Raw genomic sequence first — 14,519 nt, 5'->3', positions numbered from 1 at the left:
TACCCTAAACACAGGATCAGATTTTCCACATTCCCATCTCCTCGGTAATATTTAAGAACTTCCATCTTAGAAAAAGTGTGCTTTAGAGGAAAACTCTTGAATAGACAGAATGCGGACTGGAAAAAAACCCCCAGCTATTTTAGGTAAAATTAACATAATAGCTCTAAAGAGGAAACTTGAATGGGGACTAGAAATAATAGGCATATATCTGAATATACTCTCTTTAGATTAGCTTTCTTTACTAGAGATCAATGCAGACAAAATTACACATTAACATATTATTGCATACTGCATAAAGCTGATTGAACTGGGGCTTGAAATCTGTAGAAAACGCAGTTGAAAACAGAACTGGGTGATGTTTAAGGATCTCTGGAATGTGATGGTGTTTTTTCTACTGCCCAAAGAGATACAGTATTGTTTCTTACTGTTTGCATTCAGGGAGATTTTATTCATTTTATTTTGGTGATCATTAGAAGTGAAGCAATTTTCTATCAAATAAGTATATTCTCAAGCAGCAATAGTGATGGTATTTGAATTAAAGAAAATAGCTTACATTTACCCCAGGTAAAACCAAATAAACCCAATGGAGTTCAGGACGTTTTCTCTCACAGCTTTAAAATAGGCACGAAAAGCCTATTAGCTGTGAGTACCTCCTGTCCTGTGGGCCAGTCTGATGGGGAGGGTCACAAGATGGAGAGGAGTCGTGCACTGTTGGTGGAAATGCAGATTGGTGCAGCCACTATGGGAAAAAGCATGGTGGTTGCTCAAAAAATTAAAAATGGAACTGCCGTATGACGCGGCAATTCCACTTCTAGGTATACATCCAAAAAAACAAAAACAAAACCCCAAAACACTAATTTGAAGGAATATTTGCACATCTGTATTTATTGCAGCATTATTTACAATAGCCAACGTTTGGAAGCAACCCAAGTGCCCATCAATAGATGAGTGGACAAAAAAGTGCTGGTACCTGTATACAATGGAATATTACACAGGCATAAATAAGAACAAAATCTTACCATTTACCAAAGCATGGATGGACCGAGAAGGTATGTTAAGTGAAATAAATCAGTCAGAGGAAGACAAATACCACAAGATTTCACTTATATGTGGAATCTAAAGAGCAAAATAAATTAAAAAAACAGAACAGAAACAGACTCATGGATACAGAGATCAGACTGCTGGGTGCAGAGGAGACGGGGTTGGGACGATGGGTGAAAAAGGTGAAGGTATTGAGAAGGACAAACTGGTAGTCACAGGTATGAAAAGTACATCACAGGGAATGCAGTCAATAATATTGTAATAACTATGTTAAGGTGCCACATGGGTACTGGAAATATTTGGGGGGAACAATTTGTAAAGTGTATGATTACCTCATCATTATGCTGTAAAACTGGAACTAATACAAAATAATGTTAAATATCAACTATAAATGAAAAATAATTGTTTTAAAAAAGGAGATGGAGAGGAGTTGGGGAAGAGGCACCTCAAAGTTGCCTGTTCTGTATGGACCATTCACCCTATATACCTCCCCAGAATCAGTTCTGTTGGCTACCAAATTTGTTTATGCTATTTTTACTTGCTCTTCTAATTCTATGATTGAATTAAATACTATGTAAACTGATTGAGTATAAAAAAAAACCCTGGAATACCTCTGGAAAGACTCATTAAATGCAAATTGCTTTAAAAATTGCTGCCGAATCAGACATGAGTAGAAGAAAAGTAAAAGATGGAGTGGGTAGACCAGACAATCTCAAACAATCTCAATCTTTACTGAGATCACCTCCCTGGAGTCTAAGTTCTCACTTACGAAAAAAAGAGACACTACTGAAAATACATTGTGTAATAAAAATTTCAACAAGGAAGTCACAAATGGGAAACAATTTTTGTTTCGGAGTAACCTCCACCAACTGTACTCCAGCAACCTCCTTTGGAGTCTTATTTTTATGGTAAAACTTCTTAATAATTTCAGTCATTGGAACAATTTCATATTAGTTCTTTTTTAAACCTCACCCAAGGATATATTTAATATTATTTTTAGACAGAGGAAGACAAAGAGACAGACAGAGAAACATCAACGTGAGAGAGAAACATTGATCAGTTGCCTCCTGTACGCATGTTCCCCAACCATGTATTGAACTCATGACCTACGTATTTGTCCTGGTAGACAGTGCAGTATGAGAGACGTGGCTAGGCATCTTTCTCTGAAAATTTCAAGATGGGTTATAACTTTAATAACCAGGTCTAAGGTGAGAATTCTCTCAATGACAGTTTGCAGAACTAGACTGGAGTCTCAATCCAAGAGATTAGGTTAAACTCTTTATAAGGAGTAGGACTGATTATCATTTATCTTGTGCCTCCCCCTACCGTGATGCTTAGCACAACTTTTCCTTGCAAATGGAAAATAATGAATGAAAACATTTTAAGTAAGTATAACTGAATATTTTATATGGCGTTCTATTTTAATAAAATTTGAAATATGCCATGCATTTTACTACAGCAAGATAAAGGTCAGAAATGTAACTTCCTAGTTTTCTGCCACACCTTTATTTCCAAGATAATTAGGCTCTTGGTTTTGACAAGTGTTTTATTCATTATATCCTAAAAATGCTAAGGCAAGTAGGTTTAAAACTAACAAATGCATTATGACTAATAAAACACCACAGCTTTTTCAATGGGACTCCTAAAGAGAAAGCAACTGTTTTCTGAAGGAAGTAATAGTAACTTTTTAGTGATCAAAAATTTAGCATTAAATGCTGAATTGAATTAAGCAGTTAAAAATAAAAAATTTAAAAAATCCCTTAATCCACAAGAAGGAATCTTCATGCAGCCCTTCTGGAATTCCAACTTTCATGATCTTCCAAGACCTGAAAAAATCTATAAATATTCAAGAACGACAAAGCTATTGCTTCAAGTTAAGGCAGGATAGTAAGAACCCAGGAAAATTCCTTGGCATGTGCAATGGGGAAACTGAGACAGCTGAGTCAGACTGGCCTCATCCAGCACCCTGGCTCACCTGCCTCCTTCTCCCTTGCACACCCACTCCATTAACCATTAAGCTCTCAGGACAATGAGCTTCTGATCAGCATTAAATTATCTTAGGAACAAAGCCTTGGGTCTGTTGACCACAGAGACAGAGTTTGGGTCAAACTAGAGATAACATCTGAGCCTCAGTTGTTTCAGCTCCATGCCCAAAAAAGCAGCAAAACCACATGAAGCAACATGATGGCTGGAATAGAACCAGATACAATGACTAATGTCCCTACACTAGCACGGACCAATCAGCCCAGATACTGACCCTAAATGCTCATTTTGATGAATCAGCATATTAAAGGATACACCTTGAAATTCGACAAATATTCTCTTCAGATGCTCCCCTGAGATCTCCCCTAAAATTCTACCTTTAGAAAACAGATAAAAATAGTTAAGACAAAAAACACAGTTCACACTCTCAGTCTAGAGTAGGCCCATGCATTCTTTCTCCAGGCATGTATCTTTGCTTGCTCTCTCCTAAGCTCCAAGTGTCCGCACAAGACTTGCAACCAGGGGAGACACAAACACAGGCAGTGGCAGCTCATCCTGAGCTACCCTGCCGAACTGTCTCTAAGGGCCCTAGTTTTGCCTCTGTAACTTGTTTCCTGAGCCCACACAGCCCACCTGGCTCATTCTTCTGCCTCTGCCAAGGCAATTCTTTGAGCAGCCTGCTCAATTTTTCTCTTTGCGTGTACTTTCACTTTGCAAGCTAAATAAACTACCTTTTGTGCTAGAGTTCTTTGCTCTGAATTTTATCTTTGCAGAATTCAAGAACTAAAAGCTTACATTGCCAGTAACCAAGTTATTGTGGATTTTATGAGAAAGTTCAGGATAAAAATAGGTGAAAACAGGATTTCCATGGTGTATTACTTCAGACAACTCCAGTTCCCGGCATTAGAGTTGGAAAAGCATAGTAAAATTAATACTCTGAGAACAAGTAAAGGACTTTACATTTTCACTTACTTCTAAATTATTAAAAACAAAACAAAAAACCACGGAAACAAGTAATTCTAAAGTAGAATTCAAACTCTTCCATGTGAATTTATGGAGCCTTTTCTTTTAACCTTTGACTCTTCCTCCTAGATGAAGAATGAAACTAGATAGGATGAGAATTCTGGCTCATTGGTTCTAGTTAAATAAGATTTTACTGAAGCTTGAAAACTGTTGTTTTGCTCTAGTAGGACAACTAGCTCAGTAGACATCTAGCCAATGGAATACTACAAAAAAGAGCTCTCTCTTGGGTCTTTACATGTTTTACTTTATTTGGGCCAAGATGCTTCTTTTATACAGAATAGGGAGAAGGAAGGTTAGTTCTGAAAGCATCATCTAAGACAATGGATACACTAACATTATTTTACCCACCAGGCAACGCCCTACAATTATTTTTTTAAAGATTTTATTTATGTATTTTTAGAGAGGGGAAAGGAGGGAGAAAGGAGGAGAGAAACATCAGTGTGTGCTTGCCTCTCACACACCCTGTAAGGGGCACCTGGCCTGCAACCCACACATGTGTCCTAAATGGGAATCAAACTGGAGACTGTTTGGTTCACAGGCTGGCAGTCAATCCAATGAGCCACGCCAGCCAGAGCCATCTTTGTGACAAGAGTCCACAATCTTATGAAGCTATTGTCACTTGAAAAAACCCACTTTCCTTCTACCAGCCTTTGTCTCTCAATTATTGGCTTTGAAGTGGCATCAAACCATAGCTAGGTTCAATGTAACTTCCTTCAGTAATTTACTTGTGAAGTATGATTGTCTAACCACTATTCTGTACACCTGCAACTAGTACAAAATGATATTGAATGCAAACTGTAGTTGAAAAATAAAATTGAAAAAAGAAATTTAATTCATTCTATTGTGTTTCACAGATGACTTTTAGAAATAAAATATCAAAACAAGGACTCTTTCTTTATTGAAGTTCCTAAAAACAATTAAGGTAGAACTATCAGGAACTGCAAGGAAAGAAGAGATTTTAACATACATATGTAAAGTATTATTGGTACTTTGGCTTCCTATTTTCATAACAATGAAGGCAAATGTCTTAATGTTAGAACTTCAATATTATCATTTCATAAATGCAAACAAAGCTTATTCTTTTGATTATCACAATTGTAAAGGGAAAATACATGTCTCCTCTTTTGTAAATGAAATATAAAAGATAAACAAATGGGACTTCATCAAAATAAAAAGCTTCTGCACAGCTAAAGAAAAATTATGAAAATGAAAAGGGAACCAAGGGTATGGGAAAATACGTTTGCCAATGATATCTCGGAGAAGGATTTGGTCTCCAAAATATACATTGATAAATTTGAGAGAGCACAGACAAACTTTTTTAAAAAAGCATTTCACGTGTTAGCCAAACCTCTCTATGCCTGGTGATGAGCAAATTATTTTTCTCAAGATTTATCTCAAGCAAGGCATTTTTGTACGATGGTCAAAATTTTCTGGGTAAGTCAGTTCGGGAAACTCTATAAAACATTTCCTATATGTTGGGCACCATAGATTCTGACGACTAAATAGTTGTTTTTTTTAAGAACTTCTCATGCTAAAGGTGAAGACGACCAATCAAGCTACTATACTTCCCCATTTATTCTGCAATGCAGATCATTTATCCACTTTTATCATCTCTAAAATTGAGATGCATCTTTTAATCAATGGCAACTTATAACTGCTATCACCCAGGTGACATTCATGATATAGTTGCCATTGGGCATTCATGATGTATTGCCTACATTAGTTATCTACTGCTGCAGAACAAATTATACCAAAATTAGCAGCTGCAGACAACAACATTTATTATAGGAAAGATTTCTGTAGATCAGTGGATCAGGAATGCTTCAGCTGAGTCCTCTGTTTCCAGAACTCTCTCAAGCTGCAATTAAGGTATTTTCTGGGGCTGTGATTGTCTTAAGGCTCAAGTGGGTGTGGATCTGCTTTCAAGCTCACTCGAGTGATTGTTGAATGGATTCAGTTTCTCATGGGCTATTGGATTGATGTGTAGGTTCTTAATGAGCTGTTGGCCAGAGACCTCCCTTGGTTCCTTGCTTAGTGGTTTCCTGATAGGTCAGCTCATGACATGACAAGTAGCTTTACTAGAGTGAGAAAGCAAGAGGGATAGAGGGAGAAAAGAGTCTGATAGCCAGAACGAAGTCACAGTCTTAGGTTGGATTGTAACCTAGTCTCAGAAACTTCATTCCATCACTTTGCTGAGTTCCATTCATTAGAAGCAAGGCTCTACATCCAGCTCATACTCAAGGTAAAGGAATTCACACCTCACTGGGGGCTATTTTAGAAGCCGTCTACCACATTGCTTGTGAATATGGACATATTTCATGCCTAGAGGTATGACTGGCCACAACAATCCCTTGACATTTCACCTGACCAATAATTTTAGGATAATTTGAGGAAGGAAGATGAATCCTAGTTGTCTGAAAATGTTTTGTTGGCACCTCCAGGTAGCAGACTGGATGTAAGAGGCTTGGGAGAAAATCCAGAGACATTAGAAGAGCACACTTTATTTTTTTTTTAAGATTTATTTTTTTAAAACTATTTATTTATTTACTTATTTATTTATTTATAGAGAGAGGGGAAGGGAGGGAGAAAGAGAGGGAGAGAAACATCAATGTGTGGTTGCCTCTCACGTGCCCCCAAATGGGGACCTGGCCTGCAACCCAAAAATGTGCCCTGACTGGGAATTGAACCGGTGACCCTTTGTTTTGCAGGCCGATGCTCAATCCACTGAACCACACCAGCCAGCACTAGTGGAGCACACTGTAGGAATGATTCAGAAACAACACTGTTGATGGGACAATACATGTGAGAAAAGGTGGGCATGAATGCCTCTGAGTAGCAAATGATTTACAAGATTTGGACTCTGATTCAGAAAAGTCTTCAGGAAAACCGTGACCAATTTATTTCATGTATATTTTCACTTTTTCAATGTATAATATCGATATATCATTAAAACCTATGTCTGCATAAATGTAAAACCACTCTTAGTAAGCTTACAATTTAAAAACTACATAATCTTGAAGGCATCATATAAGAGTTTGGTTGACAACAATTTTTGCTTTTATAAGTGTTACATGAAATCATGCCCTACAATTAAAGACATCTTAAATTCAAGGAATTAAGAAACAGTTACAACACAGCACAATGAATTCAGAAAAGAGAAGGGAATTATCCCTATTTGTGGACTCTCTATGCCTGAGACTCTGCAATGGAGCCAAGACGTGTTTTCAGCAGATCATCTATCTGGACATTTAGCCACCTCACTTAAAGGCCAATAAAAGTGAACAACTGGAATTTCTGAAACACTAGGGGGAAAAGTGTTAAAGATGATCACAAATAATTTCATATATTTGCACAATGAAAAGGAAGACTTATCAAATATATTACCAGTAATTTTCATGAAGTTAGATACCATATTTTTCAGACTATAAGATGTACTTTCCCTCAAAATTTGGGAGGAAAATGGGGATGCGACTTACAGTCCAAACGTAGCTTACCTGGCTGGGGGGAGTACGGCAGTGGAGAGGGGTCACAGGAGGCAGGAGCAGGACCACATTTTTTTGCTTCAAAAAATTTTTTTTCCTATTTTCCTCCTCTAAAACCTAGGTGCAGCTTATGGTCCAGTGCATCATATAGTCCGAAAAATAATGTAACTTTTTATAAGTCTCAACTGTGATTCCCACCCTGCAATTACGGACCCCAAGAGTTAGGAATTCTTGCAAAGGGTCCGTGAACCCATATGCACATGAAACATTTTATATAGAATGGCTAAATAATATCTCAAACAGTTTTGGACCCCTATTTTCAAATGTTTTAATGATACTTTTTTATTAATTAAATATACTTTATTTTAAAGTAATGTTTGACAACATCTTAACTTTTTATTGTGGTTTATTTAATCATCAGACATTACAGCTTTTGTCCAAATGGAGAAGAATCTTTGAAATAATCACTATTTATAAACATCCTCTATAACAAAAATTCAGGGAACCACCATCTTGAGGTTTCCTGAGTTGCAATCCTAAGCATGTTTGGAAATGATTTATTTTCTATATAACCATACGTTTAGGAAAGTCATTTATCTCTGTGTTACTGGATGAAGACCTATCTCTTGCTATCACTCTTCCTATTTAAAATTTCATACCCATAGATAAAACTTGTCATGATTTTAGAAAGAACTCCATTTTTATTCAAACACACTGAAAGGAAATTCATTTTGTTTCTGAGAATAATAAATAGAATCCTAAAAGGCTTTCTTTTTCTCTCTTGGTTCCTGAAAGTCAGATTTTTCCTTTGACAAATGGCAAGCCATCTTTCATTTTTTAATGTCATTACCCTAAGATCGTTGATTTAATTTTAATTTTTTCAATTTAAATGGTTGACTCAGAGTGCAATGATGATTTTATTATAAGATTAAGTGCCCAGAATATAAAAAACTGGCCAAAATGGTGAATCTATTAGTTCTCTGTCACAGCCAAAATGATTCATTTGCTTACCACCGGAGATTAGTCATAATTCAGCTACATATTTGATAAAATGAAAAGAAAAAAATTTTTGTAAGTATACTCTTACTAATAACATGCTTTCTGTTTATAAAAGCTCTCAAGGGGCTCTTGATATGACACCTAGGGTTAACAAAAAAGTTTCAAATACATGATCATATATTTCCACACATAAGTTGAGTACAGCTGTCATTGATTTGTGGTTCAAGATCAAGAGAGTGATTCAATTTGAGTGTGTGTCATTTTGAATAAAGGACACTTGAGGACCATGCCCATACTAATATAACGCAACTAAGGGACATCTTCCTATACCCCTGTTTATTTGATAAATTTCTGATATATGCACTTGATAAGGAAAACTAAAGTATGGAACTCTGTTTTCAATAGGCAATTTGGCATTGGGTATAAGAAATAACTACGGATACCTGGCCAATCCATCAGTTAAGTCTTCAATCAACAAATACTGGCTGAGTGACTTGCTATGCTCTCAGCATGAGGCTTAAGCTGGGCAGATAGCACTGGATGGGATACATGATACCGCCGTCCTCAAGAACCTTGAAATCTATTGGGATTTCAGAAAGGAAACACATCCTTACAAATTAGTGTCAAAGGCACTACAAAAAGTGTTACCCAGGATAAAAAAATCAAGAAAGATTTCTCAGGAATAGTTCAGCCAGCAATTGGTGGGGTGATGGGCGGGGATAGGTAGAGGAGTGTTTTGAATAGAAGGAAGAGTATGCATGAAGGTCCCCATGAGATGGAGCGTGGGTGGGATTATGGAAGGGAAACTAAAGGTTCAGACTATTGCTATTAAGTGAAATAGGAAATAAAATTCCCAAAAGGCTTTACTGGCTTTCCTGGTCACCTTTACATCCAAGGAAGTGGCATAATCAATGTGATATTTTACATATTCCAGAGACTGTAAAGTGAGTGATAACTCCCACTAAGACAGGAGTGAACAATGTGGCAAACTTTGAATGCACGAGTTCTATTAAAGGACAGCGAACATTGTACAGGATTAGCAGCTTGAGAGATTGACACGACTCTCTGCCAGCTAAAGGAAAATACCTTGTTGGAATGCTGAGATGCCTCTGTGGATTTTTCTTCTTACATTTTCTAGGATATATATTTTGTGTATATATGCTTAAGTCAATAATAAAATATGATCTACACTATATATTTTTTTAACACAACAATTTTTAGTAAGTCACCGAGGGCCTAAAATGTGATTAGACTATGGTCAGAGAACTCAATCCAATATTAGAACATCCAACAGTGATGCCTTCATTCAAAATAACCTGTCATCTGTCAATCTGTCAAGTTATCTAGTTGATTGACATTTGTGGAGATTCCAACTTTCTTCCTTTCTTACCCCAAGTTCCCACCTCTACGATTGTACAAGCTCTAAAACAGACACCAAGCCAGTAATGTGATACCTACCAACTGTCTTTTGGCACATTATTTCATTTTCTGTTTGTCAACTCCAACTCAAATGCAGGCCAAGCAAACGTTCCACTACCAAGCTCCAGACAGTGTAGCGCTGGGGGCTTCAGGAGGGAGAAATCAAGCTATGGGTTGTCAGCAGATCATGCAGGTGTTTGGAGAGATAACCGTAAGAGAACCACATGTTCTGTACTTAAAGTATTAACACGAGGAACAATAATTCTTCAACATAGAACATAAAACCCAGAGATGTGCTAGTGCTATTGGACACATCTGTTTGGATTAGGACTACATTGTAATTAATGGGTGACAAAGTCTAGTCACAGTATATATTTCTAGAAGTAAATCTTAGAATGCCATTTGCATAAACCATGATGTAAATTGTACCCCCAGGAGTTTTGTAGTGCGGCTCTCCTATTAACAAGGATACTTTGGCCGTGACTGATGTGGCTCAGCGGATTGGGCATTATCCCATAAACTGAGAAGTCACCAGTTCGATTCGCAGTCAGGGGACATGCTTGGGTTGTGGGCCAGGTCCCCAGTAGGGGGCATGCAAGAGGCAACCAGTCTATGTTTCTCTTTCACATCCATCTTTCTCATCCTTTCTTTCTCCCTTCCTTCCCCTTTTTCTAAAATCAATAGATAAAATCTTTTTTTTAAAAAAAAGAATATTTACGAGATCAATGCTTATCTGCAAAGCATCTCTTTTCATGAGTTCATATGCTTTGGAAGTGGTACTTTTTCTCTTTCTTTCTTTCTTTTCTTGCAAAGGTGGTCATTTATGACAGAGACCCCTGGAGGTGGAGGGAAAAGTCTCCTCTCAAACACACCCCTAGTTAGACAGGCTCTGTTTTGAGCCTCACTGGAGAGAGGAATTGGACAGAAAAGACAAGGATGGCACTGAGGAAAATGCTTATAAGACCAGCTTGTTCTTCGGCCAAGTTCAATGAAGAGAAGTACAAAAGTCATTCACTTCAGTGCTGGGACCCAGCAGCAGACAAAGGAGACTGTGAAGCTGAGAAGCCACAGTGGCACATAAGGACCAGAGTAGCTGTGATGGACACTGACAGCCACGATTAATCCAGAACCAACCAGGGTCAGCTTTGCAAAACACTGCCCCAGGAACTCCCCCCACATATCTTGGAGAGCCATTAAAGAAGAGAGGGGTCTAGCAGCAGCAAAACAATTTTGAATCTTTTTTCTGACTGCACACTTCCTCAAAGGCTGAAATCCTGGGATATTGAGGTTCCAAAAAGGTAACTCTGATTTGAAAAGTAAGCGTATAAACTTAGAACTCTCTTGCATTCTGACATACCATGAAAATACACACAGTGATGAAAAAATGAATGAACTGGCAAAAATGAAGAATGCTCAATGTCGTTTAATAGTTATTGCAACTGATCCTTAAAACCCATTGCATCCCAATTATTACAAATTTTAAAATACTAGGATGGGGCTGGTGGGACAGGGGGAAAGGAACTGGAAAGATGGAGCAGAAACAGAAAGACAGATTCTGGATGGATGAGAAAGTGAGGTTGAGAGAGGTCCAGCCTCTGCCTCCTGGGGCTACCCCTCATGCCTGGGTTACCACCCCCCACCCCGAGCGCTCCTTCCTAAAACAACTAGGACACCCATCTCCGTTTGTGTCAGAGACAAGCCGCCCAGCGCTGGCCTAAATAGCTGCATTGATTGATTGATCTTCACTTCTGTGGGTATTTGCTCACGACTTCAGCAGCTTTTCTCAGCCTCCAGTACAGCTCAGGTGCTCAAGAGCAAACCATGTATAAGATTATATCACAGTGGGATGAGTAACTCCACCAGCCAAACTGAACCCCGGGGGTTAGGGCTGGCGGTTTCCTCTTTATGCCAAAGCTGTAACATCCTGCTGGGATATGATTAAAAACTTCTATGACTAAGCAAAAAAATAAACAAGGGAAAGCAAGAGTGAGATGGCTGGCTCAGAAAATGGCTTAAGAATAGAACCTCTCTTGTTGGCCTTCTATTTGCTTTGGTACATATCTATCCATCAGTCGACTGATCTTATTTGCTTTTTTGATTTATTTCAGGGGAAACAGCACACATCACTAATTTCCCCCTGACACTTAAAGCTGTGTATCTCTAAAATCCTCACATTTTAATGCTAACAGGAATTACTGGAGGAGACAGGCATCCTCCTTTCCTTGTAAGCTAGGCTTAGTCGAGTGGTTCCCAGGCCTTCTCTTTAAAACAGTAAATAATGTGAAAGAAAGAGAAAGGAGCTCCTACCCTTTGTGACAGCATGGATGGGACTGGAGAGCATTATGCTAAGTGAAATAAGCCAGGTGGTGAGGGAAAAATACCGTATGATCTCTCCGTTAACTGGAACATAATCAACAGAAGAAAAAAGCAAACAAAATATAACCAGAGACATTGAAGTTAAGAACAATCTAACAATAGCTAGAAGGGAGGGGAGGAGGGATAGTGGGGAGAAGGGTTTTCAGGAACTACTATAAAGGACACATGGACAAAACCAAGGGGTAGGGTGGACGCAGGGGAGGGAGGTGCGTTTGGCTGGGGTGGGGTAGAGAGGTGGGGAGAAAATGCAGAAAAGTGTAATTGAACAACAAAATAGTTTTGGGGTTTTTTTGGGGGGGTCGTTTTCATGTAGCCATTTTCAGGGACCTTAGTGACTTCCAAGCCTTTAAGGCTCGTAACATGGCTTTACCATTGCCAGCTCTCTCGAAATTCTACAGAAACACATAACAAAATAGTTTTTTTTAATCTTTAAAAAATATATAAAAGCTACTTTTCTTCAAAGTATGGTGGCTTCCAAAGTTAAACAATACCTTCCAAGACCCCTGGGATCATATTTCTATTCAAATGGAGAGAAATAAACTCCCAAGGGCAAGCATACATCTGGTAAGCTCCAAATTCATTCCAGAAGGCATTTCCGGGCTGCAGAACAGTCACGCTGATTCCAAGTTGCTGTAATCCCTAGGCCGATACTCGATTCAGAGGAGAAGGAACAGCAGACTAGAGTGGGAGATGCCTTGAGAGAACAGCCATGAGCAACAATAAAGGCAGAAGCCAGAACTAGTGACATTTAAGAAGCCTATGTATCTATCTGAGTCTGGGGGAAAAAAGTGTTATCCATTCGGAATCACGATGCACTGGTTTTTAGTTCCCCAAAGGGCTTCATAAGAAAACAAAATAAGAATTTTACAAGGTCGATATTTAATTTTCCAATAAGACATTTAACTTGGCTTAATTACAATCTGATTTAATTTTTTGACAGCAACATTTCATTTTGTCTTGTAAGCAATACAAATAAAACTCCCCTAAAATTTAATTTATCTCCAGATTTGAGTGTGTGATTATAATATTTGAGGTGCAGCTTAAATATATCACAGTTTTTCAGCGCTGAAGACAATATGCTAAGCAATCTTAGTTCAAAGTAGTATCTAAAACACTTAAGGAAGGAATTGCTTTTCTCGTAGATTATGAGAAGCAATTAAAAGAAATATTGAAGCCTGAAGATTTAGGTTGCTTATATCACCATGATATTTAAGAAGCAATATATCCTGCTATAACAGACACCCACTCATCACTGTGGAGTTTGAAGTTAATATCAGCTCTAGCCCTGCCCAGGGTGGCTCAGTTGGTTAGAGCACCCTTTCGCAACCAGAAGGTTGAGGGTTTGATTCCCGGTCAGGACACATAGCTAGGTTGTAGGAACAATCCATCAGTCTAGCATGTACAATCTCCCGTCCAGGAGCATGTGGAAGGCAACTAATCGATGTTTTTCTCACATTGATGTTTCTCTCTCTTCCTCTCTCTCTAAAAGGAACGAAAAAAATGACCTCAGGTGAGTGGGGAAAAAAAAATCAGGTCTGTTCACAAATAACTAGATGCGTGGTTTCTGGAGAGGGCTCCTAGACTTATTAAAATATTAAAATATAAGACACCCAGTTAAATTTCCATTTCAGATAAAGATAAATTTGAATTTCAGATAAAAGAAACCATTGTCTGGTATAAGCATATCCCATAAACAACAAATAGTTTTTTGTGTATTTCCCAATATTCCATGGTACACGCACTAAAATGGTTTTTTTTTACCTGAAATTCAAATTTAACTTGGTATCCTGTATTTTATCTGGTAACCCTATTTCTTGAAGGCACTTGGAAGGCTCCCCCAAAAGTTCACTCACTTAAAAAGCTCTCCTTCTGAGGTTTTAATCTTTCCTATTGGTAGTTTCAACTTTATTAAACTAAGTAAGCATTGATTTCTTCCTGAGGTGAAGAAAGGAAAAACTGTCTTATTAAAATTCACAATTCCACTATGCAATCTGCACAAGAAAGACACAGTTCTACATGTTCTCATATGGAATTATCTGCAAAATAAATTATTAAGTGAAAAAAAGCAAGGTTCAGCAACATGTACATACTGAATAATGAAAGTTGTCTCCAGAGAGGGGAACTGGGGTGAGGCGGGGGGGCCTGTGGGAAGAAGGAGTCTGATTTTTCATTCTACTATTTTGTACATTTTGTTTT

At 38.0% G+C, this 14,519-nt stretch overlaps 1 non-coding gene across 1 annotated transcript; it reads right to left on the bottom strand.

Annotated features, from left to right (window-relative positions):
* Positions 1-12,628: 12,628 nt before the first annotated feature.
* On the bottom strand, positions 12,629-12,754 carry LOC112313430 (small nucleolar RNA SNORA33). Its single transcript, XR_002975701.2, has one exon. It is a non-coding gene; the product is annotated as a small nucleolar RNA SNORA33 (small nucleolar RNA).
* Between the last annotated feature and the right edge of the window lie 1,765 nt (positions 12,755-14,519).

The sequence above is a fragment of the Desmodus rotundus genome, chromosome X, assembly GCF_022682495.2.
Source record: "Desmodus rotundus isolate HL8 chromosome X, HLdesRot8A.1, whole genome shotgun sequence".
Classification (NCBI taxonomy): domain Eukaryota; kingdom Metazoa; phylum Chordata; class Mammalia; order Chiroptera; family Phyllostomidae; genus Desmodus; species Desmodus rotundus.
Note: the sequence above shows the minus strand (reverse complement) of the source record. Positions and strands in the feature narration are given on the sequence as shown.